Source organism: Lipophrys pholis, assembly GCF_963383615.2.
Source record: "Lipophrys pholis genome assembly, chromosome: 1".
In the NCBI taxonomy this organism is placed as follows: Eukaryota; Metazoa; Chordata; class Actinopteri; order Blenniiformes; family Blenniidae; genus Lipophrys; species Lipophrys pholis.
This window is the reverse complement of record NC_137635.1, coordinates 49804379-49829975: the sequence shown is the minus strand read 5'-3', so window position 1 is coordinate 49829975 and position 25597 is coordinate 49804379. Positions and strand designations below refer to the sequence as shown.

The window sequence follows — 25597 nt, the reverse complement described above, 5'->3', positions numbered from 1 at the left end:
CAAAGCCAAAGCCCCGCAGCCATCCACTCGTCCTCCCAGTAACACTGCTTCTTTTGTGTCTTGTTCACATAGATTTGGCAACTCTGCGGGGAGTATCAAACCACTAAGATTGAGGTCACAAGACAGATTTTTTTATTTTTTTCCCCCTTGTTGTACTCGCACATTTCGAGTACCTCAGATATAGCGTCTTGATGTGAGATTCGTTAATGGAGCGGCTGCCCCCCCCCCCCCCCCCCCTTCGTCAGGATACCGTGCCTCAGCTTGCCCGTTTCTCAGTCCCGTAATTAAATTATTGGACCAAAACGGAAAAAACATGTTCCCGTGCTGTGAAACATGTCGGCAGTTAACTGGGCCAAACAAGAGGAAACCGGAGCGCAGGCGTCCACCAGCAGACTCCGGCTTCCATTTCTGACGTCCGTGCCACAAAATATCATCCCCGTGCAACCGGGGCGTGACGCAGGGTTTGTAATCATCATGTGTAATTACAGCATTTTTAAAGATCCATATTTGTCTGCATGTGGGGGGGGGGGTTCCCTCCAAGAGGTGATTCAGAGTCCCCAAAAATAACCACGTTCTTAAAGTAAAAGTACAGATTGTAAAGGGGAAAAAAAGTACAGGTTCTGATTTGTACATGAGTACTTTTTTGATATGCAAAGCCTTCATGTAAAAACAACCAAAACTATCATAATTACTGGTATTTACCTTGTAATGACAGACATCACAATTTACTTCTATCATAGTTTTTTTTTTTTTTTTTTTTTTAAGATAAAGGTAATAAACTGACAAGTTTGTATGAGTTTTTACTTTTGGAATCTGAGTATTGCCTTTCAACCTTTTATGACGTAACTTGGTCAGTTTTGAATTCGTCATCTTCTGCAGCTCCAGGATGAATAACCGTTACCGTCGAGCTTTTGACTGTAACTCTGAGTCATCCCGGTGCAGGAGGAACGTGAGCAGGAGAAAGTACAGATATTTGTAATACTGCCCACGTGTGTGTGCGTGTGTGTGTGTGGTTTCATTACAAACAAACGACAGAATAAACTCTTGGCCTGGCATGCTAACTGGATCGCTTTCATCATTTCGGCCTTTTCTGTGTAAATAAATAGACGTTGTTTTTGAAATGTTGCCGTGTAAATGCGAAACTTTTCTGAAAGGAAAACGCCGAAACGATGCATATTCAGTTGTTGTGTAAACGGGGCCAAAGAGGAGTTCTGGGCTAAATATAGATGACCCAATATGGTGAAACAATCAAAAAAAGCAACCATTCTTTGGATTCGAATAGAAAGAAGGCCATTTTGATGTCACACCTCCATTCAGGATGCAAAAGACTGTTTAGATTCAAAACAGTTGAAATGGATAAAATCTTCATCAGGATAACGTCCCTGCATGATCTTGATCATTGGAAAGTCTTCTGGCAGCAGACAGCACACAAAGACTTGTGTGGAGAGTCCTGTGTGTGTATCCAGATTTCTATATAACCGTATAAGCATAAGGACATTTGTGAGTCTGTTGGATTTGTTGCGTATACAGACATGTACATTTGTATCCCATCGCGTACATGTGTAATGTGTTTTGTGTGCGTGTGCGCCCATAACGAAGTGGAAATGTCTTTCTCGTCAGCTCCGCTACGGGTGGGACTCTCAGTCAGCTTGGTTTGTCTGAGTAATTTTCTTTTCCTGCCATGACAGTTATTCTTTTATGAACTGGGTTTTGGGTGCCCTCAGTGTGGACTGGCAGGCTAACATTTGTGAGGGGGCGTGTCCTTTGTCCTTTGTAGTGAATCTCAGCAGAAGAAAAGCGGGACAGAGTTTGTGTTGGAGGTTAGAATGACGGATAGGTCTACACACATCCCATTCGAAATCATCAGTTGTAGCATTATAATATTAGAATTCTCAAAATGTAATATGCTGACATTTAAAACGTCCACTGTACCATTTGTTCAGATGAGCGTTCTGGTTAAATAGCCTGATCTCCGCTTCATGTGGCCATTGCAAACCCTTGAAAACAGCCGGCCCGGGCGAGAACTCCAAACCACGACCTTTTACTTCCACCAACTCTCAAGCGACAAATTCTGCACCCGGCGAACAGACGAGAAGCAGTAACACTTTTTCTTCAGACACATTAAGATCCGCCGGCTCTGCCTCCGAAAGCCAATTTGGACCGCAACCAGAAATTAGCCTTGTCTCACATCCACAAACTGAAATAGCACGGGCGACAAAGCGGGATCCCCCGCGGAGCGCGGCAAAATAGAGCAGAGGCGACGGCAGGGGAACGCGCGTCGGTGGCCGGATAATTCGGGACATCTTTTGAGGAGTTGGCCGAACCGTTTCCGCCCACACGAGGCTGCACTGGCACAGCGTGCGACACATAAACAGCTCAAACTTTCTGTCACTTCCAGTATGCTTCTTGTGCAAACTCTTGGACTAAGAAAAGGGGGAACCCACACCGGGTCCTTCTGTAGCCTGGTGCAGTCTTCTTCTTTCACGTGGCTAAAGCGTCGAACCTGTTTACCATATGCAGCGCAAGCAGAAAATAGCTGACATATTAAAGTGACCCCGTGAACGAATAAAGCGCATCGACCGGCGACGGTAAACACTCCTATCAGGCGAAGGCCATCAGCAGACCCTCATCCAGTTTGAACGCAAATAACAGAGCGACTGTGTCGCAACACGTTTTTCACGACGGCAACATTGCCGACACAAAATCAACAAATTAGCACAAGGCCATTTTCTGCAAACTAAATTTCACTTTCTTCACAATTTTGGCACGAAAAAAACATGACCTTCAAACGCTCGCCGCATGTTTTATCAATTACACAAATTCAATGCTGTTATCAGAATTAGAGGCCAAATGATGATAATCATGAAAATGTGCAAAGCTGCTTTTCACTTAGAACTCTTTAGTTGCCTTTTTTTTTTTTTTTTGTGGGTGTAGTAATTCTAAGAAGTGCTGCGACTTGGTGGTGAAGAATCCGATTTATTACCATGCTGTTGTATTGGTCTGTAATAGATGGTCCTAACGCACCAGTAAGTGAGAGTAAAGCCCACAAATTGAAAGACGGTAGACAAGGCAGGGTGAGGGAAAAAAGTGGGTAAAGCTGAGGAGATAATTACACCAGTAAATCACACAGTAACCGCGATGTGTGGACCGCCTCATGATAATAAATGACAGTGTAAGAGTATCTGAAAGAATGAAGACCTCTATTTTCTCAGCTTTGCTTTTTATGTTTGTGGCATCTTGACATTTCAGGGAGACACATAAAAAAATCTGCATGTTAAAGAAGTGAAGCTGGAGGGGGTGAGAAACAGAAGAAGAAATGTCTAAAAAAAAAATAAAAAAAAAACACACAAGAAGAAGATGCTATAAATTCCTCCAGAGTGTGATGAAAGGACCAGTTGGTCCTTACAATACGTCCCGAGGCGCAGTGTTCCTAAACAAAAAGAAAAAGTTTTCCTCAGTGGCGACACGGTCACAGGACCGACGTCTCCCCGCCTGGAGGCCTCACATGAATGGAAGCACACACTTGGATGACGTGTGTGTGTGTGTGTGTGTGTGTGTGTGTGTGTGTGTGTGTGTGTGTGTGTGTGTGTGTGTGTGTGTGTGTGTGTGTGTGTGTGTGTGTGTGTGTGTGTGTGTGTGTGTGTGTGTGTGTGTGTCTGTGTGTGTGTGTGTGTGTGTGTGTGTCGGCTGAGCGGCATGACCTTAAAGGGCGAGAGCCACAAGAGTCGAGTGTTTCAAAAGTATGGATGGATGGATGGATGGACAGACCAATCAGTTAACTGATGGATAAAGACGAATGCTGGATGATAATCTGATAATTCACCACCAGATGAATGAACGCTAGATAGTTATATCAAATAATAATGACTGTCTACATAACGGCGGTTAAGCCACTTTATGGATTCAAACTGCCGCTAAATCCAAAAGAAGAAGAAGAAGAAGAAGAAGAGTGTCTACATAAGAGCGAAAATGCAGTTATAAAGGAATGGTTTTACTGATTGGGCTGAAGAGCTGATTGGTGGAGGATCATCAGCTGCAAGAACAGCAGACGGGACTGATGGATCAGCCGTCTGATGGGTGGTTGGATAAATTACAGGATGGATGGTTTAATGGTTGATCAATGAAAAATTGGATGGATGGACGGATGGATGATAAATGAATGGTAGATTGAAAAGATTGATGTTATGAAGGATGGATGGGTGGGTGGATGGATGGATGGATGATAAACCAATGAATGGATGGATGATAAATGAATGGTAAATTGAAAATATTGACATTATGAATGGATGGATGGATGGATGGATGGATGGATGGATGGATGATAGATAGATAATCAACCAATGGATGGTAAATTGAAAGGATGGATGGATGGATGGATGATAGATAGATAATCAACCAATGGATGGTAAATTGAAAGGATGGATGGATGGATGGATGGATGATAAATGAATGGTAAATTGACATGCTTGATGTTTTGAAGGATGGATGGATGGATGGATGGATGGATGGATGGATGGATGGATGGAAAATTAAAGAATACCAGATTGAACGAATTTGTAGCTGAAGAAAGAGGACAGAAGAACAGATGGATTGTGATTGTTGGATGTCAGGAAGATTAAAAAAAAAAAAGAAGCAAAGAACAAATGGAATAAATGATCAAATGAATTTATTCCTGAATCGCAGAAGAGTGACAACACATTTTGTTAAAAAGAACGATCCCCGAGCAGATGGCGGACTTTCTTGCTTTGTCGTGTGAAACTGCAGAACAGCCTCGGTTTGGCGACCCTGCAGTCACTTGTTTAGTCTGGCGTTTGCGCCGCAGCGCACAGAGAAGAAGTAGAAGAAGAAGAAGAAGAAAAAAAAAAAAAGAAATTGCCACATCACAAAATATTGTCTGGAATCCGAGTGTGTTTTTCATGTGGCTTTAGACCGAGGCGTTGCTTCGCCAGCCGTCCTGCGCTCGGCCTGGATTTCACCATTTGCAGCGCGGCATAAAAGCGTCGCCTCCAGATGGTTGTGTTTTTCAGCTCCACAGCAGCCACACCAAACAGGAAGACTAAACGCGGTGCTGTCGCACGACGATTAGCCCGTGGCTGGCATCCAACGAAATTTGAGGCGTGAGCTCTCAAAAATAATTCGCTTGTTTGCTCTGTGTTGCGCGACGCTGCGTTCCTTGTGTTTGTTGCTTTTGGAGAATAAAACCACCTCAAGAATTAGGTCGAGGAAAGACATTTGCCTCGTCTTCCTGTTTGTTCTCTTGAATGGAAATCTGTCTTATGTAATACATTTCTGTGTTTTGTGACAATTTTCTAACCCGTCATAAAATCTGTCACACCGAAGTCGTTCAAGAGACTAAATACCAATGTTTGCTGGTTCGAATCCCGCCGCCAATCAGCACAAAGTCCTTAACCCTGGGGAAGAGCGTCACACTCCGGTCGGCTCAAACATGTGGCGACTCCAGAACCGACTCCTGTGTGGGCAGTGGTGGAGCCCCGAACTGGACCGGGTTCCAAAAAAGAATACAACATGAGGACATGAGAAGAGTTGAGCCAATTTAATCACAGTATCAAGTCAAAATAGAATAGAATGTAATTTTGTTCGTAAAATGCTCACAATTTGAGAATTTAATAGTTGGAGCCCTCACAGTCCCCAGAGAAAGACAGAAGCAAGCTTGCGCCTTGAAACATCTTCTATTTGCTTCATTTATACATCTTGATACATGAATGACAATATATATATATATATATATTGCAATATATTACAATATCAATGCCCACATTTGCTTTGTGTGTCGGCCTACGTTGTACAGGCATTAAATCTGACTCCCAACTTTAAAAGAGAGTCCCGGAAAACCAAGGTAACCTTTATAGCAGCCATTTGGAAATAAGCTGCCGTGTAGACTGTGATTTTGGTCGCTTCAATTTAATCCTGCGGTAACTTCGATGAACAAGCTTGTTTTAGCGTCGGCCTCAGAAGCGTCCGCTCGTTTCAAGTCAGTCGTTCGCTGGATATTGTTGTGACGTCCGGCTCCGTGTGCTCACAGGTTCGTCTCTCTTTGCCTCAGCGGCCCCCCGGTATTAACTTCTTTTTCTTGGAAGCCAAAATAAGTCCACACACTGACGAAGGTCTGAACCGCAGACACTCTAGTACCATTATGTGCTTCCAGCTCGCCAGCGAACGATAGCCCCTCGTGATTTCCTTGTCCAACGAGAGGGTGGGGAGAAGGGTCAACTCGCTTGCCAACTCAAGTTCAGAGGCTTCAAAATACAAAAAACAATTGAAATCAATATTGAATCCTGTAGTGTTGTAGTCAAGACCATGTAATTCAAGACTTAAGTCTTTAAGGGGCCGAGATTGAGCGAAGCCAAGACTTTGAAGTTTGTACGACAACACTGGTATCTCATCCTAAAGCATGACGATATTTCAGTATATTGATATTCTTACACCTCGACTGTGACGAGGTCATCCCTCAGCAGAGCCCCATTAACCACCAACTGCTCAGGTTGCATCAGGACGGGCATCTGGCGTAAAACGTGTGCCAAATCAAAAGTAAGAAAGAGCTTTTCTTTTTTTTTTTCTTTCATGAAAGTTGGAATAAAAATGAAGGGTGAGAGGGGGGGAGGGATGGATAAATCTGCTTTATAGGCGTCTGATCTGTGAGATGAAAAGGAAAGGGGGTGGACTAGAATAGAGAGCGGAAAGATAAAAAGAGATCAGGAGGGCACAGAGACACTCGGAGAGACAGAGGGCTTGGGGCTGGTAGGCCTGGTCAGTCTAATCCTGACCTCAGTGACAGACCTCTCGCTGTTCCTCCTCCTCCTCCTCCTCCTCCTCCTCCTCCTCCTTCTCCTGCCTCAGGCTGTTCTGTCACTTGTTTCATCCAGTCTCCCTCCTGCCTCCATCACTTTCTTTCTCCTCTGCCCCCCCTCCTTCCTCGCACTTGTTATGCTTCCTCGTCTTCACTCCTTCCTGTTTGCCACATGTGCTCCCGCTCTTGCTTCTCTTTCGCCGTGATTTGACAAATGACGGTGAACTTTACACGGAGGGAAACTTGAGCTCTTGGCTCTCCGTTCGGCAGAAAACACAAAGTGATGACTGAGCAACCCCCCCCCCACCCTCACCCCACCTACAGCTGCCACTTCGGTTGTCTGTATCCGAACCACGTTATCCCCTGCGGCCGAGCGCGGCAGCGTTGGCGTGAGATCTGTGTGTGCGATGGCTTAGATCAGAGGTTTTCACGCGGGGGGGAGGACGAGCCCCTCCAACCACATCGCACCTTCAACCCCTGCTCTTGTGACGCACTTGGTCTCGCGCCAACTCGTCATTTTTGGTTGAATGTTGGACTTCCTGATGTTTCTCACGTCATAAGATATCGTTGCTAACGTCTGTTGGGATCCGGAGGCGATAGAAAACATTCCCTCGGTGCAAATTAAGCCCCGTTTACGTGTCTTCAAGTGTCAACGGAAAAAACTTTGGTTTGGTTTTGGGTGTCCGTTCACAGGCCATCAGTGCTCGGAGACGCTAAAAACACACGTTTTTGAAAATGCCTTTTAAGGTGGGACTTTACAGAACGACTCGGGATTCCGTCGCTGTGAGAAGGACGGAAAACACTGCTACTGTGCATGCGCGCCACTGCTTATATTTTTATTCTCTTAATCCCTTTTTTGTTGTTTTCTTGTTTGTAAAAGTACAAGAAAAGGCTTCCAAAAGTGTTTTGAACTCCAACGAACTGCTGAACTTTCCTGACCTGAACGCTGTTCCTTCATTGCCACAATTGCTTATTTATTACGAGTTAGCCATTAACTGTGAGATTACCCAGCAGTGTCAATCACCAGCCTCTCAAAGAAAGCCTTTTTATTCCCAACATTGACTGGATTAGAATATGGAAATTTCTCAGTGAGCTCATCGATCGATGAAGTTTTTGTATATAGAGTATTTAAAACTCAATCAGCAAAAAGATGTCAGAAAAATCCTGTTTCATCTCAATAACACAGTGGATAACTTCATTCTTTCCACAATGTATTTATTATGTTTTATACGATCCAAATCCCAAAAATATCCCAATTTTAGATTTGATGTCAGTTATATGAAGTGAAAATATATTTATATGTTTCAATGAGATAAAATCCCTTACAATAAAAATCACAATACAAACAATAATGTCAGAGCTCATCTATATCATATATTTTTTATATTATTTAATTACATTTATTTTTTAAGTTTTGCTTTAACTCGATATACAAAGAGAAATCTTCTAAGCATTGTTATAAACTTTAAAATTCAGGTAAAATTAAAGATGAAAAGAGAAAATGGTATAAGAGTAAAAGTCTCCTGGAACATTTCCAGGTATTTTCAGACCTTTTATGCAGTTGATACTACGACTGATCGCATTAATAACAATGGTTAAGTGATTATTAAAACATTTTTTAAAAGCAGCTACAAGGTGATTTTCAGGAAAACTTACAAGAAAATTCTGAATTCCTTTTCGATTAAATTCCATTTCTCACCTCCATTATACAGTAGATGGGAGTCGGAGCGAAGGATAAACATTCGCCGTCGCAAACAGCTGAATCGTGTCTTTCAGCAGCAAATATTTGTCTAATGGAAGTAAAGTCCAACTTTGAATTTGGCTATTGTTTCCACGCTGTGAGGGAATATTGTTTAGATGGGATTTCTTTAAACAATTACAGCCACAAGCTCTGTGAATGAGCCCATATGGAAACATTGCTATTTACTGCGCCACGATTATACTTACTCATGTATATACAAACGCGCACACACGCGCGCTCACACACACACACACATTAACACACACACGCACGCAATGAAAACACACACAAGAGCGGGCGACGTGCACAACACAAAATAACAATTTACGGTGAACTTAATCAGACCTGTGTTGGATTCCCCGCTCATCAGCACACACTCACACTCACAAATGAAAACACATGTCAGATTAGATCCTTAAGAAGCGGATTAACGGGAGGGTGGGGAGGGTGGGGAAGGTGGGGAGGGCACAGTCTGTGACGTCTCTCTTACTCACACACACACACACATACACACACACGCGCACAGCTGCAATCCCAGGATTTACAGGACTCGCTGATACAGTCCAGATGTGGTCAACGTAACACATATGCTGCCTTGCATGACAAAGGGGCATCGGTCAGAGTAAACAGTCGGATTTTACTGCTTGTTTTCCACTGTTTCTCGTCACAGCTTCGATTGGCCGTCATGTGATCTGCTGCTGAAGCTGATTTCATGAACATTCGATGCATGATAATCACAGATGTTGCTGGGTTGACGTATCAATAAATGTATTTTTTTTTAGGGTTTCCAGTTCAGGTAAACTCGAAATAACGTACTGTATTGTTATCAAATAAATGTAATGATTTTTGCTCCATCGCCACAAAACCACGAATTAGACACATAGAGGATTAATGGAAGGATTCTTTCACAAGCCTCATAATCATCATTTTTGTCTTCACTGGCTGAAGTAAAAAGTGAATTCACTTCAGATTGTAAGAGGTTTCTGAAGGTTTAGAGCAGACGTGTCAAACACATTTTAGTTCAGGGGCCACATGCAGACCAGTTGCATCTTGAGTGGGTAAAATATTGCCATAATTACCTTTGAATTTAGGCTTAAAAGTTTTTCTTTGTGGTGGCAAAGAGTATACACGATGAAATTGTCCATATTTCCATAAAAGCAAACAACTGGTATGGAAAACGGCTACAATCCCAACATAAAGTCAATATTAATTGAAACCTTCTGATTCAAAATACAGTGAAATTTCAAAAAAGCTGCTGCATCATACATATTTTTACAAACTCACCCTGAAAGCATGGCTTTGAGGCTCATGCCAGTTTGTTAATTTTCATGGCAGCATCACCGATATCTCCTCTCGGGTCTCAGTGTTGTTTTATGTTTGATACTCGTACAAAATTTGTTAGAAGATATATGGTTTGATAGATTGGAGCTTCTTGTGTGCCGGTTTTGGCTCACGAGCCTCATGTTTGACACCCCGGGTTTAGAGGCTTTATCTCAGATGTTTTCTCATCTGAAATCCCAGCTGAGTTTTGTGCTGCGTCCGACAGCCATCGCTGTGTCCTTCAAAACTATTGTTTTATAAGGTGCTCCTCTTCGTTTTCCTTGTATTTTCCTCTTGATTTCACATAAGAATCAAATTTTATTTAATTTTTGTCTGGCCTGCTTCAGCAGTTCACACCTCAACGAGGCTCTGAAGAAAAAAACTGCCCAAGAAAGAAAAAACAAAAATCTGTCCACTTGGCTCAAGGGTGAACCTGGCCCTATATGAACTTTAAAGTGCCTCTAAACGGATTGCATTAAAGGGTTTGTCTTTGTTAGGGTTTTCTCGCTAAGGCACTTAGCAGAAATCTTACTGTGTAATGATAACAGATTAAGACCCAGAGAAAGAGAGTGAGGAAAACTAAAGCCTTGACCTACTTCTGTCTTTGTCAAATCCTTAGAAATCAAACTGGCCTACATTTTTCATCCCAAAGGTCACAAGTCGCCAAATATTAATGACTGCGACTGATGGAGATAGAAAACTAATAGTAAGTGGTGGAGCAGGTCAGTGTCGTCTCGCCTGGGTTGGAGGTCAGTTCGTCTTGGACCTCCTTGAGGGAAGACCGGCAGTCTTTCTTTTTTTCTAAATATCCGTAACAGGACCGCGCCACCAATGGAGCCAAATGGTTGTTGAGCAGCTGGATGGACAATAAAGTCTTTTTCCTCCTCGGCATGCAGAGGAATTTGTTCTGTCTGTGCAGAAACGCCCAAGGGTGACCTCCCTGCGAGACACGTAGGTAGCAGAAACACTCGCACGCACATCTTGTGGGCAGATGATGAGCGGACTTCAACGTGTGGGAGGAACACCCACACCCACATGTATGCATGTAAGCACCGGCAAGTTAACAAAAAAAAAAAAAAAAACATGCACGGATGCTGCAGACACGAAGGCAGTCAGTCTGATGACCCAAATCTTTGAGGTCAACTTGGCCTAAAACAAAACCTGGAGCTGATAACACTGCCCTTGAGCAGCGTTTGTTTCCAGACTGTATCTGTGTTGTTGTTGTTGTTGTTGTTGTTTCTGGGAGCTCTGAGGCGTGCACTGAGCATTCGCCATGTTTCATTAGCTCCAAATGATTTTTGAATGGGACTGCGTTAATGAAGGGGAACTCAGGTTCTCGGGAAATAAACGCATCAGTCGATCTGAGCGAAAACGGCACGTTCATCAGCGTGTCATCACATATCTACTCGACTATCACATCGCTAACAGGTACTACAGTGCAGTGGTTTTCAAACTGTGGTGTCGGCCTCCTCGGGGGATGGGGTGGGGGCACCAGAGAGCTTCAGGGGTACCGGGGTCCTTTCCACTAGCGTGGAAATGTTTCCGTTAATGAAGAAGAAGAAGAAAATTGTAAAAAATATTCATGAGATTATTAAAACAAAACATTTCTGTCAATCTATCTTGATTAAAGTTTAGAAAAATTTATATAACAAGTAAAACTTGCAGTTAAAACATTTACAGACCATGTCTGTACAATATATCGCAAATTTAATGTTGTCAACAAATCGCAAAGGAATGAGCAATCTGAAACAATACACTCTGCATATCGATATATTGGGCCAATCAGATGGAGGGCTGCTGCCCTGGAACCCCGCCCATGCGGACGTCTGAGGTGTTTTGAAGTTTAAGACTTATTTGGAAGAACAAATCGTAAAAGTATGAAGACATTAAAGGATTCATATTATGCAGCTTTTCAACACTTTCATGGGTCTTGTTGGTCCAAAAAACATTGTATTCAAAGTTTATTTCCCCAAATCCAGCTTTTCCTTGATTTTCAGCCTTTTGAATATTGGATCATAGGAGCTGCATTCAGAATCTGCTGTGTCTGTGTGAGCTGGACTGGCTCCGCCCACACATGCCCATCTTAGGAAGAGCAGAGCTGCCTAACTGTGGGAGGGTCAAAGGGAGGGCCGACCTTGATTGGGATTGGCTAAACCCCTGATGACACTATATAGGGATGATTTCTGATTTACAGGTATGGGGACGCATATGGTCCCTATTTGTTGGAAAAACCCATTAGAAAGTGAATTTTACATAATATGACCCCTTTAACATCAAAATATTGCAAAATATATATAAAGATAATATTTGAGCCACCAACTTGCAAGAGAAGAGTTTTTGTCTTGTAAGGATCCCAACAGCTGTCAACAATACTTTCTATAATAAGACTAGTTGTTTCAGGATGTGCAGGGATGTTGCGGTTACCATTCTGAGAATGTACCTGGTTCCAATCTAGATGGGAATCTGGAGTTTTGATTTCTTCCCACAGTCCAAAAACATGCGTTTGAGGTTAGTGCTCAGAACATAGTGCCCATCGGTGTGATTGTGTGTGTCTCCTGACAGTCCTCGGCTATGTGGATGTCCTTGTTTCAGACTCGTTTCATCTTGACAAAAGAGGCTCCTCTTGTGACGGATGATTCTGCAGTGTTAAATGATTTCTCCATACGGAGCATTTTCATCTGGTCCTCGTGAGGCCGTGTGCAACCTGCACGACAGGTTTGATAGTTAAATTAGTACAAAATGTGCCGGCAATCTTAAATTAAGGACATGCCGCTCTGTGTCTCCCCCTTTTATTCGTCACACGGTCTGAAGCAATCCTTCAGCGAGCACAGGAATGACTTCGGGTGTTTGTGATTTCATGACTGAAAAGCTGATTTTGGAGTTTTGAGACATCGGCCGTCAGGTTGCAGTTCGACGAGGTTGTTTTTCTCTTAGAGCGTGGAGGACCGACTCAGTGCAGCCTAAGGTTTGCTCTTTATCTCTCGATCTGCCTCGCGGTCCGTCTGTCAGCCGGCCTCAGTCGTCGGCGTGCCGCCACCGTCCCTGCTGGGGTTTCTGTGTTTGCGCCCTGAATAGAGCCCGGGTAATTAATGTCACATGTTTCGTGGAACAAGAGAGGCGAACGTATAGCCCGGCGGGTCCCAGCGTGAATGCAGATGAACTTGTCGAGGGCTTAGCACATGTCAGAGTGCAGTGGAAGTGACACCGTGTTTATTGCTTTGCCCTTAAATCACTTTGGAGGAGTGCGGATTGAGTGTTGGTTCACAAAGGGCCTTTTTCCTCCCAAATCTCTCAGGTACGCACTCAGAAGTTTCTGCCTTTCTCCGGATTCAGGCTCGAAAACGCCCTCCTGTGTTTATTTAAGTGTAAAGTTACCCAGACTGACAAATTTCATGAAGGTGATTCAACTCTTTTCCCCTCTTACAAAGGAAAAAGTTCTGAGTCGATGCTATTTTCCAGTGACGCTTAAGTGACAGAAGTCTGAGCCTCATGCAAACATTCCTACTTTCTGAAATATCAACTTTGACTTTCATTCGTTTTAAAGTTTCTCACAATAAACACCAATGAGTCCACAAGCAAATCTCATTTCTTAGTCTGTAAACAGTCTGTCTGGGAGGGTAGAAAAGTGTGTGTGGGAGGGGGGGGTTCCGGCGCACCCTTTCCCTCTTCTGTCGGATTAAGGCTTCCTAAATGAGAACAAATTTCACCTCGTCCTCGCCTCCATTTTAATTTCCCAGCAGGATTGTGCTGCCATGGCTTTGTGTCGGCACGATGGAGGTGAATGATGACGATATTCACACTCTGGCTGCTCTAACCAATTTATTTCTTTTTTGGGAGGGAGGGGGGCACAGGAGAGACTTTTTGTGGCTGCATGACTATGATCCAATTGATTTTTTTGGTAATAGGAACTGCTTGAATAGGTTTGGTCTGGTTCTGGAAGTGACTTTGGGTGGATAGTGTTCGATGGCGGCTGCTTGGATTGGTGATGGGTCAATACCACCAGTGTCTGATCAGTGATCGGGTCAATGGACCAATAAATGGCGCTGTATTTATTCACTTTAATGGTTTTTGATTAGCCTTGGGGTCTACAAAATATGGCTTTGCTGCCACATTAAATTATCAGATGATGCCGGTTTACCTGGATGTTTGACATGTGGGGAGAAAGTAGCTGACAACAAAAAAGCGTGACTTAAACCACAGTTTTTGGTAGATATAGCGAAACTCTCAAAAATAGATAAGATGTAATTACATAATCCCACTCAAGTCTAATAAATGAAATTGTGATGAATCTGGTTGATATTTCTCCAATTAGTTCTAAACAAAGAACCACCAATGAACGCCAGCAATGATGTTGATCTTCACCGAGATGGATACGGGCCTGATTTACTAAGATCCTGCATAAAGCATTTTAGCTTAAGATTGCATTTAATTTTTCATTAAATTTGTTCATGATTAACTATGAATAATGATAACATAACTAAGTCAGCAAGCAAAAGTCATGGGGAACCAGTGGTGAAATGAAGAGCCAGTTTTGACCTCCACAACGCTATTGTTTTTAAATTAATGACATTGTACATTGAGCTATCACCATAAACCCTTCATGTATTCCTTGATATTCCATAGTAGTGAATGCAAACTCGCTAAATTGATATTCTATCAAACACAATCATCAGTGGGCCATTTCCTCACTACTCACTGTATGTGCGTACACAATTTCACATTTTCATGCGCCGAAACTTTTACTAGATGAGGCCTTGTGTTTAATCTGGAGGTATGAGTATGAGCATTAGCAGCCTCGTCTGTCCTGTCAAACTGAACCATGAACACAAGAGGCTCAAAGAGCTGGCGACAAACCGGACACTACAGCGACTCACAGATATTTTATAGTCACTTTAAAACCAGTGTGTATTAATCATGAGCTTATAGCTGTGACACCCGGTTTCTAAATGTTTTGTGTGTGTGGACGATGCTGTGTTAAGTAAGGTGACTCGCGTTAGAAACGGGTGATTGTGAGTAATTTGGAGGTTTGAATTCCGATGAGTGCTCACACAAATATGTGTGTGGGGACATGACATGAAGCTGGAGTGAGTTACTTTTTTGTTTTGTGTGTGTGTGTGTGTGTGTGTGTGTGTGTGTGTGTGTGTGTGTGTGTGTGTGTGTGTGTGTGTGTGTGTGTGAGTGAGACAGCGAGCAGGAGATGATGTAGATTTTTTGGAGAACACGGGGGAGGTGAGAAACAAGGAGGCCTGGGTGTGTGTGTGTGTGTGTGTGTGTGTGTGTGTGTGTGTGTGTGTGTGTGTGTGTGTGTGTGTGTGTGTGTGTGTGTGTGTGTGTGTGTGTGTGTGTGTGTGTGTGTGTGTGTGTGTGTGTGTGTGTGTGTGTGATGGCAGGTGGCATCGTAGTGTGTTTTCAGCTCATAGATTCCGATACCACACACACGCACACACACACACACACACACACACACACACACACACACACACACACACACACACGTGCCATCTGTAGCCTCCCAGCAGAGCTCAGAACACGACTGGTCAGGCAGAGTTTATGTGCATTAAAACACAGAAACCACTCGTGTTTTACAAAATGCGAGCAGTGTAGCCCACGGCGTCCCCGGGCCATGTGTTGGTTCTTGTATTCCTCACACTGCGAGGACACACAGGCCACGCTGTGGGGGCTTAGACAGGATTTGGGGAGAAAAGCTGGCCCCAATCAGGAAAGCTATTATAAAACTGGATGACTTGGGGGAGCTGCAGGTCGGACACGCACCGGAGTTGTCAAGTCTCAAGGAAAATCAAAGAAAAAGTTCAGTAACACTTGTAAATTCAAAACCTGCAATAGATCCATAGCTGTCATATTGGATAAAAAGAGCAAATTGATTTTGGATAAAATTAGATAAGATACCGAAACATTATCACATGAATGCTTGACTATAAGAGTGTGTCTTCAGTGGCGATTCTGTTTTAGGAGAAACCAATTCTATAAGGCCTCGTTTCAAGTGAAAACAGAAAACGTTGGTTTTGGGAGTTTGTTTACATGACAATGACGCTCGGAGGACAATGGAAGTTTTTGAAAATTACTCCCATTGTGGAACTTTTTGAAAACAGTCCGACTCCGTTTCCGTGGAAATGTGGGGAAAACTGAACTTTTTCTGAAACGCTGCTCCCGTGCATTCACACCATATAGTTCTTCTGCACATGCGCAAGTAGATAGACAATAACAGTGTTTTCCTCCGCCGTGTCATGACTCCCAGTCCAGATTCTCCTGGGACTTGGTAGTTTCATAGTTGACCAATATCCGTAATAACAATCCAACTTGGTCGACTGTCTCTACCAACGTTAATATTTATAGTTGTGTTGGTGTTTGTGTGCGTTTGCGTGTGGTTACATTACAACAACCAACAGCACCCACCGGTGGCCCGATATAAAAACTACATTGTTTTCAGCATTCTTGCTGTTTACATGTAAATGGACATCGTTTTCAAAATGTTGCTGTCAAAACTCTTCTGAAGCAAAAATAATGAATTTTCACTTGAAACGTGGTGTAAACAGAAAACGTCGAGATTACTCCAAAACTGAAACAAGCTTCACAAAAACTGGAAAAAAAAATAAACATTTATTTCAAAGAAATTCAGTCGTCTTAATGTATTATCAAATATTCAAAGGATCGTTGCAAAGCTTGTTCAGTAATTTCTCAATGTATTAAATTATTGGCAAAATGTTATGACTGTATTGGCTCTAGTATTTTGTCACCCTTTTTGGCACGTTATTATGTTATTGACCTTTATTACATCATCGATTTGTTTTTCAGGTTGCAAAAGCTCGTCAGCTAATCTCATCAGTGAGATTAGTTTTTCTGCAGGTTTTTCTTTGGGAGGTAAACTGTGGATTTAACTTCCCAGCATCAGATAAAAATGATGTTATCACTGAATTAAAAAGTTTCTTTTAGTGCACAGGACAGTGGAAACTCCACCCTGAACATTATAGATCCAACACTCCTGACTCTAATAAATGGATTGTCATCCGGCTCCTGCAAAGTTTGATCTATGGCAAGCGCTTGGCAAATTTTGAGGAGCGAGAGAGAGAGGGGAAAGAAAAAAAAAGAGGTAGATGACGCACACTTAAAACCATGCAGTGTTTCTGTGGACACAGTCGCTTTCTATTTGCAGCTGTACCCCTTCACAGAGGTTGTGAAAGGGCGATTGGGAAAAGAAATAAATCACTCAAGGAAAGAGAGGTGGATCGAGAGAAAATGGGCACGCCAAAAACTTCAATATGGCACCTGATAAAACTTTAGCAGCCGGTGTTTGAGAGGAAGGTGGAGAGCAGGCGGTGTTTGAGAGGAAGGTGGAGAGCAGGCGGTGTTTGAGGGGAAGGTGGAGAGCAGACGGTGTTTGCCCAGACGGATTGAGATGAAGGTAGACGGGACGTCAGCGTGTGACGTCAGCTCAGCAGAAACCCCCGAGTCACTCCCCAGCTTCAGATTCACTTTGCAGGAGGCGGGCGTAACATCGGCTCCCGTGAATGTTCCCGTGATGCCTTCCAGATGTATATTTACGGGAGCGGGCCGCGGGGGGAGACGCAGCACAAACACGGCATGTTAATGAGCTGTAATGTATGAGCGGAGCATGGTGGGGATTTACGCTTATAGCTCAGGACTCCAGAAGCTTGGGAAAGAGGCAGGGAGGAATGCGTAGCCGTGTGAAATCCCCCCCCAAACACACCAAACACAAACACACACACACACACTCCATCTGGATCCCATTTTATCCAGAGTGGTATTCCACCACATCCTCATTTGCTTCAAAATTGGCAACATGGTCATCGCTAAGTAGTCCCCACTATGGTCCGTTTGCTCATCAATCAGTTATCAAACTGTGTGGTTTGATATTAAGATTTGTTTTTATTTTATTCTCATCTTCTTTTTCTTTTCTTTTCTTTTTAATTCTCCCCCAGGGAAATTGGATTTATTTTAAACTGTTTTGTCTTCGCCGACCAATCCGCCCTGTTGGATGCTACGCTAATAATTAGCTTTCCACTTTGCAGAGTTTAAAATAGAGCGTCACTGCTGCTGCTGCTTAACTGGAGGAGCTTGTTGTCGCTTCACGAAGCGGGGGAGATGTGATGTGATGCGAAGGCTATTGGGAAAACACAAAAGTGTTTTCAGGTGAAATTCGGGGCAGCTTTCGTTTGCATTTTGGGGATTCGTTTACGTGACAAAAGTGCTTGGAGTCACTGAAAATAGACGTTTTTGTAGATGCTGCTACTGCACATGTGCACCACGGCTGTAGTAAGTACTTCTACATATGTCGGAGTAGATAAACAACAACAACAATGTTTCCCTCCGTCGTGTCATGACTCCCAGTCCATCTTCTCCTGGGACTTGGGAGATTTATAGTTGATAGTGACCATAATAGCAATGGTCTTGTGTGTGTCAGTTCATTACAAAAACAACCAACAGCGCCATCTCATGGGCCCATTTCCTGTTTTGACAAAACAAAAAACACAGAAATGATGCGTTATTACTTGAAAGGGGCTGAGGAGGATCTTCTTGTATCTTCTCAAAGCCGACGCACGTCAGGAAATACAAACGGAGGCCAGGCCAGAGGCGGGGCGGACGATCGAGCATCGACCATAACTCCTGGTTACGGGTTATGGTTTGGCTCAAATTGAGGGACACAAAAATATTATCGTAAATAGGATTGATTTGACATGTAAAACTGACCAAAATCAAACGATTGCTGAGTCGAGTGTAAAGAGGGCAGCGAGGGGCCGCATGTGATCCTTGGTCTGGTTGGTCATGTCTACAAATTTCAACAACTGCTATAAAGAACGTGTCACTCATGGGCTTCTCATTACCGTCAAAAACTCGTGGCGAGCTTGAATAACTGCCAGATTTTGAAAAATCAGGGAAGAAGTTCTCATTCATTGTACTTTTTCAAAATACAGAGCCTGACGATTATGCCTCGTGATGACACAACCCCCCCCCCCCCCACCCCCCCAACACACACACACACACACACACACACACACACACACACACACACACACACACACACACACACACACACACACACACACAGGGCAGAAGACGTCCAAAATGCCCCTGGTTTCCCCCGTTCCCACCCTCCTACGTGGACTTGTTGCTTATTAACTTTGCCATTTCCTGCTCTTCACTGACTCGCTGTGGATAAGAGCGAAAGCTAATAGCAGAAAATGTTAATTTCCACATCTGCTCCTGGGCCTCCAGATGGAAGAGGCAACCGTTCTGCCCTTGAGCAAGGCATTTGCTACGGACAGCTGCGTATGGAGGGCATGAATAGCCGGTGTGGTTAATGAGTGATGCAGAGGGGGGGGCTGCAGACTGAGAGACTCTCCTCGTCTAGAGTGTGAAGAGACGGGCCCACTTCATTAAACGGCCTGTCTGTGTAAACAGCAAACCGCCTGCAGGACGGGCTGGAGTGACTGAGCAGGCCAGTGCAACCATCTGCACAAACACACTCACACACACACACACACACACACACACACACACACACACACACACACACACACACACACACACACACACACACACACACACACTTTCCCACCCCACCTCGCTCTCCCTATGGCTCCCCTTTTATGAGACATGGTGGTGTCGTCGAGAATTGGGCTGCACGTTTGACGCTATGAATAAAAATGCAATCGCCTAAACACCACCGCCGGCGTCCAGACGTTTTGCTCCTCGGCCGGTGAGCGCACAGAGCGAACGACTCGCAGAGACAGACCGACTCCGGCGAGGAGAGCGCAAACAGATTCGTTACACCTGCGGCGCACGCAGCTCGATTTAAAGGCTGTTGACGCTCTGAGCTGTTTAAGTTATTAAAAGAGATTCACCTGGTGAGCGTTAACGTTGTTTACTTGTGGTGGGTTCTTTTTTTTTTTCGGAAGATGTATTTTCAGAGGATGTTGTTGCATAAATATGCACGTTGGTTCAATAAATAACTCCAAGCGTTTTGGCTCGCTCACTGCGGATGCTTCAGCTGTCAGAAGACAGAGTTTAACGCAACGCTGGTGCTTGTTTTTATTTTTCATTTCCCGATTTCATTACTTTGCGTGTTTGGATTAAAGGAAAACATCTTGTTGCGTATTAGATGAAAGCAAAACATCGTACAGTTTGTAGATTTATTAGCATCTTGTGGCTCTATTGCGGCCGAGGATGAAAACCGTTTTACGGCCACTTTGATTCCCACCATTGTGTTTCAGACTCACTTTTATTGCCATTCAGCTATTTACATGATCTAAAACCAAACAAATTACCTCAGTGTCTATGTGTGTGAGGGGAGAATTAAAATAAAGACAGAGATACTTACAATAAAAAATGGAAGAACAAAGTTATGTGTTTGAACAATGGAGACATCTGAACTGTTTAATCAAAGATTAATAAAGACCTAGAGCAGAAACCGGCAGTGTGGTTTGGCTTCAACTGTTCTATCATCTTACTCAGGGAAAACCACAATATGTTCAAAAAGTTAGTATTTGATCACGTCAGACTCAAGACAAAGGGTTTTTTATTACCTCAAGTTCAGCCTCATACTCAGAAGAGGAACAACGCATGTTTGCTTTTTTCCTCATTTCATATAAAATGTCAGCAAATATCAAATCTGTGAATTTTCTTTTGTGCGGGAAGCCCGGTTGACACAGCAAAGTCAAAGTGAAGATGCATCATTTTTTTTGCGTTTTTGTTTGAAATAAAGTTTCGGATTTACACAGAAAAGACAAAAAAAGGATGTAGTTTTCATGCTGGGCCACTAGTGGGTGCTGGTGGTTGTTACATACGTGTGTGTAGAGAACAGTACACTATAAACATTAGCAATAGCAAATGCACAGACAATCCGTATGGACAGACGACAAAGTTGGATTGCTATTCAGGGGGACTACTCGCAGCAGAAAATGTGCGTTTTCTAGCGTCTACATGGAGTTGGGAGCATTTTCAAAAAACTCACGTTTTCAATGGCTCCAAGCACCATTGTCAATGATGAAAACGTTGTGTAAACAGGACCACGAGGTGACAGTAACTAACAAGTAGCTAAACGACGCTACGGAAGTTGTTGGGAAAATCATCTGAAAATTAGTTAGTTTAATTTCTTTGCTTTGCTGTGTTTGTTGTTGCACCCTTGCAAACTATTTTCATGAATTAAGTCGAGCTGAAAAAGCTTTTTAAACAAGATTAGCCGAATCAAATGTGAGGGTTAGCATTTGCCTTTGATAGCTCAGCGCTTCAGTGTTGTCCAGAACAAAAAGTGTCTTAGACTTCCTTCATACTTTCCAATAATCTTTAAACTGTTATTAGAAACTGTTGCGTTTTTTCCAAGGATTCTGGATCATGTGTTTGCCTACCTGCTGAAGATCTCGCAGATTCTGCCAGTTCACGTTTGAGGGGCGTACAAAGCTCCTCGGTGACAGAAAAGATTATTCACTGGTGATTCGAAGAATGGAACTATTTTTACTCATAGCTTTATTCGATTGTTCAGCATTATTAGCTTTGACCGCAGTCTTCCAAATTAGATGTCTCTGAGCAATTTGAGAGAGGGAGAGAAAAGAGAAATTGTCCGTGTCAATCTCCACAACCTAACAGGCTGTCTGTCTGTCTAACGCTGTTAAGTATGAGGAAGATCACCAGCCTGCAGAGACGCGCTGACTGTGGGAACACTGTGGATGTTCCGTCTCAACTGGAGCAAATTCATTACACCTGGTGTGGTTATTTATGGATCTGCCCCAGACACTACACTTGTTTTTTGGATATTTGTGTCTGGAGTCGCGTACATTCTTGTCATACCAGAGATATTCCTCCGCTGATCAATACGCCAAATTAATACTGTGATAAAAATCTACCCAGCTTTCTCAGATAAACATTTGGCCCCGATGCTGGTATAGATTTTGTGGCCTCATTCCAGACCATCGTTGACTTCAGTGAGTAGTAACTCAGTTCTTGGACAGTTTGTAATCAGGAAACACATGTCTGTTCTCTGCACTGGTTTCAGTTGGACTTCTGGAGTCCCCTCTTAGGAATCTGTGTGATTATTGATCACGTTTGTAGAAAGGCCGTGCTGGTGTAGGTGTTGAGGAAGCATGCTTGTAACCTAAAGCTTTATGGTTCACTGAACTCGGCCCTTAATCCCCAAATTCTCAGGGAAAGTATGTTGCTGGTCGAGTGTGTTTTTTGTGCATGTGTGACTCGCCAATGTTAATGTTTATAGCGTTTTGTTGTCTGTGCACACGTTTGTGTGGCTTTATTACAATAACAACTAACAGCGCCGACACTTGCATTGTTTCAGCGTTTCTGCCATTTCTGTGTAACGCAAAACTTCTCTGAAACGAAACGCCAAAAAGTATGCGTTTTCACTAGAAATATAATTTTTGGGGGCCTGAGTTGAACATACGATATGTGATAACGTCAAGTATTACAATCACAATCCACTTGAATCTACGACATTGATCTCTTTTTACTTCGGGATTATTACTTCCAAATATTTGTCTTTTTCCATCACATGCACGCCTGCAGTCGTCACTGACTTCGTTCCAGAATCGAAGCACTTTGTTGACCTTTGTCGTCGTCAGTAATTCTTCCTTGTTTATGGTGCTTTCGTGTTGCCTTCTGATGTGCTGCAAAGAAATGACATTATGAAGTCAAGCAAAGCTCCATTGGATTTCACAAATACGTGAGCATACAGACATGCGCAGCAATATCAGCGATGATATCTTTGCAGTGTTTTGTGCAGTCCTACTGTAACTCGATGGATTCCTGTATCAATCAAACACAACCAAGACGAGCTTATTATGCCTTTATTCTTTGGTTGTACGTGTGCAGGTTCCTGTCATTTGTGGTTTTCATGATGCCGTGCTGTGATAAAGACGTATAGGAAAGATCCCAAGAAGAATATACCAAACCTATGGGTCTTCAAACCTTCAGAAAGATTTGTTGGGTTTTCACACGCTGAAGATATTTGATGCTGATGGTCAGTTCACTCTGTCTGCTTTTAATCCCCCTTTATAAAGTAAAAACGTGCTTGAAATGTGCGTTACGTGTGGGAAGAAAACAAGTAAGGAGTGAGTCTGCTGTTAGTTTTGCGTCAGAGATTCGCAGTCACGCGGCAGAGATCGGTTCGATAAGTGCAGTTACCTTTACGGGAAAAGTTGAAAACGCGTGGGCGGCTCAAATTACCTTTATGAGTTGGTGAGTTTCACTTGCGTTGTGATAAAAGGCTGAAATGTACTTGTTCCATTCACTATTTTTCCTTCAGTTGAAAGCCTCGCAGGTCAACCATGACCCTGAACTACTTAGCAGTGGATTACTTGCTGAGTCCAAAGGAGTGCAAGAGACGAAGACATAACATGAGCACTTGCACCATATTTTATTAAAAACCACTGCGTATTTTAATACTGCATTCTGGTTTATTGTGGCATCTGTTTTTATAATCTCATTGAGAACAGTGATAGAACACCTGGATAACTGTGTCTTCTTAGTGGACCAAATTGAGCCAAAATATGAAAATTATGGCTTCCGAATGAATAGAAACACCTCTAACGTATGCATTCCGAATCAAAATGTATAGAGTTTGTATTTCTAACGTTGAAATGCAGTAAGAAATACATTAAATACCGAGAAATGACAACAGATCACGAATAAGTGCAGCTTCCAATTTCTAAGCATTTCAGTTACCTATTAAATTACACATCATACTAAACAACCATGTGCATATGGCCTAAGCACGTCACCCAGCATGAATTCCAAAATGCTTCCTCACATGCAGACGACCTGAAGACCAATTACTCATTCTATGTGAGAAAGAATCTTGAGAACAAGAGGAAGTGTTGACCAAGAGCTATACTCATAACCTTAACCCTAACCCCAGCCTCTGGATCTTAAACGATCCTCAACATGTTGCACTCAACACAGATAAATACAGAGTTACACAAATGAAAGCCCAGTTTTGTAAAACGCTCATGTATTCTTGAGTATGCATGCACACATGTATACACACTCTGCAGACTCACTGTAAAGGCTGTTTGGTTGACCCTGAACGTATGAAATGGCAGATCAGAAATGTTGTCTAAAGAAGATGTCCTCTTGTTGTTTTTTTCCAACTTGGTGACCCTCATTTTTTCATTAATATAACCAGAATCAGATTCACATTTCTGTAGAGGAACGAGGCCAAATTGTGTTTAAAGCACCTTCGGGCTACATTGCATTGACTCACTCTCATTTCCTGCAGACTAAACTCAATCATAACTACTAATTTCCCCACAATTAAAACCCATAACCTTGTGTTAACCCAACTTCAGGCAATTATTATATTTTTTTTTTTTTTCAATTTTTGTCCCCACAAAAATAACCAACCCTCCATAATTTGAGTGTTTAATGTATTTAGGTCCTCAGAACACAAATAAATAGACAAAGACGCACTCTCACACACAGCAACACTTGAGACGTTGTGAAGCGGACAGTGGGTGGACAGAAGGGTGTCGGCTGGTAAAGGATGATGTGCTGCAGCGGTGGTGGGAGGTCCCCGCGGACAGCAGAGACTGATGAAGTCTCTCAGTGCTCGCCGGGATCTGTGCAGCCTCCCAGTGCTTCACACTGCCATGTGCTCATATTTCTCTTATCACCCCCACCCCCCTAAGAGAGCAGCCTCTTTTGCAATCTCAAAGAGTTACTGACTCTGTTCACACTGCAGCTTCCTAAATCAGATTTCCTTTTCATTTATGCGAACACACACACACACACACACATACACACACACACACACACTTGAGAGGAAGCTGATATTTTTCTTATCTGTGTGAACAGCAAGAACTTGGGCAGAAAGTCATTTTTTTTAATTTAGATGCAGTCGAGGGAATAAATGGAATAAATTATGCGACTTGATATGATACTGAAGATATTTTCTATGAATGTGGAGTCATAGGAGCAACTGTGATATATATGTATATAGTTGATTGGGGCTGATACCAAGTCAAGGCCAAGACTTTTCGGGGTCAAGACTTAGTCAAGACCTAGGCCAGGGCACACCGAGACAAGATTGTGACTTCAAGCAGCCGAGACCATGACTTTTGAGGGACTGAAACTGAGTCAAGACCAAAACCAGAGCATCCCAAGACCAAAACCTTAAGGGGCCAAGACCGAGTCACTGCCAAGATCTTGAAATTGTGGCCTTGAGTCCAAGACCAGTCTTAAGTACTACACCGCGAGTTTGTACCATAATCTTACATGCCTTGAAAACAGACAGTCGTAAACAATGCCAGAGGTGCACACGTCTCACATTCTATTTTCACGAAGGCAAACGGACACTGAAGGCACACTACCTAAATCCATTGGTATCCAGGCGAAGGACTTCATGCAAACTGCAGAATATGTCAGTGTCGGCAGAAAACACATGTGAGAGTGGCACACCTCCTGTATTTGTCTTTTGAGCTTCACAGGAAGCTAGAAAACCGAACACGCCTGACTCAGGAGTGCATTCCGGAGTGCGATCCGTCTCTGCGGCACTGCGGCGCTCACAGAGCAGTGATCATACATTATTGGAGTTTTTATTAATGTTCTGTTTTTACAGCAGGAAAGTTTTCTCTAATAAATCTAATGATTGAACGCGCTGCTGCATGAAGTTGCAAGAGATAGATCCGAAAAAGAGCAATCGATTTTGTTGCGGCAGCAGCAGCCGAGGGATCTTTACTTTTACCCTG

At 43.1% G+C, this 25597-nt stretch overlaps 1 protein-coding gene across 1 annotated transcript in view; it reads left to right on the top strand.

Annotated features, from left to right (window-relative positions):
• LOC308124447 (neuropilin-1a-like) overlaps window positions 1–25597 on the top strand; it is a gene marked incomplete at its 3' end in the record, with an annotated part of 91076 nt that overhangs the window by 5314 nt on the left and 60165 nt on the right. The gene's annotated exons all lie outside the window — the stretch shown is intronic.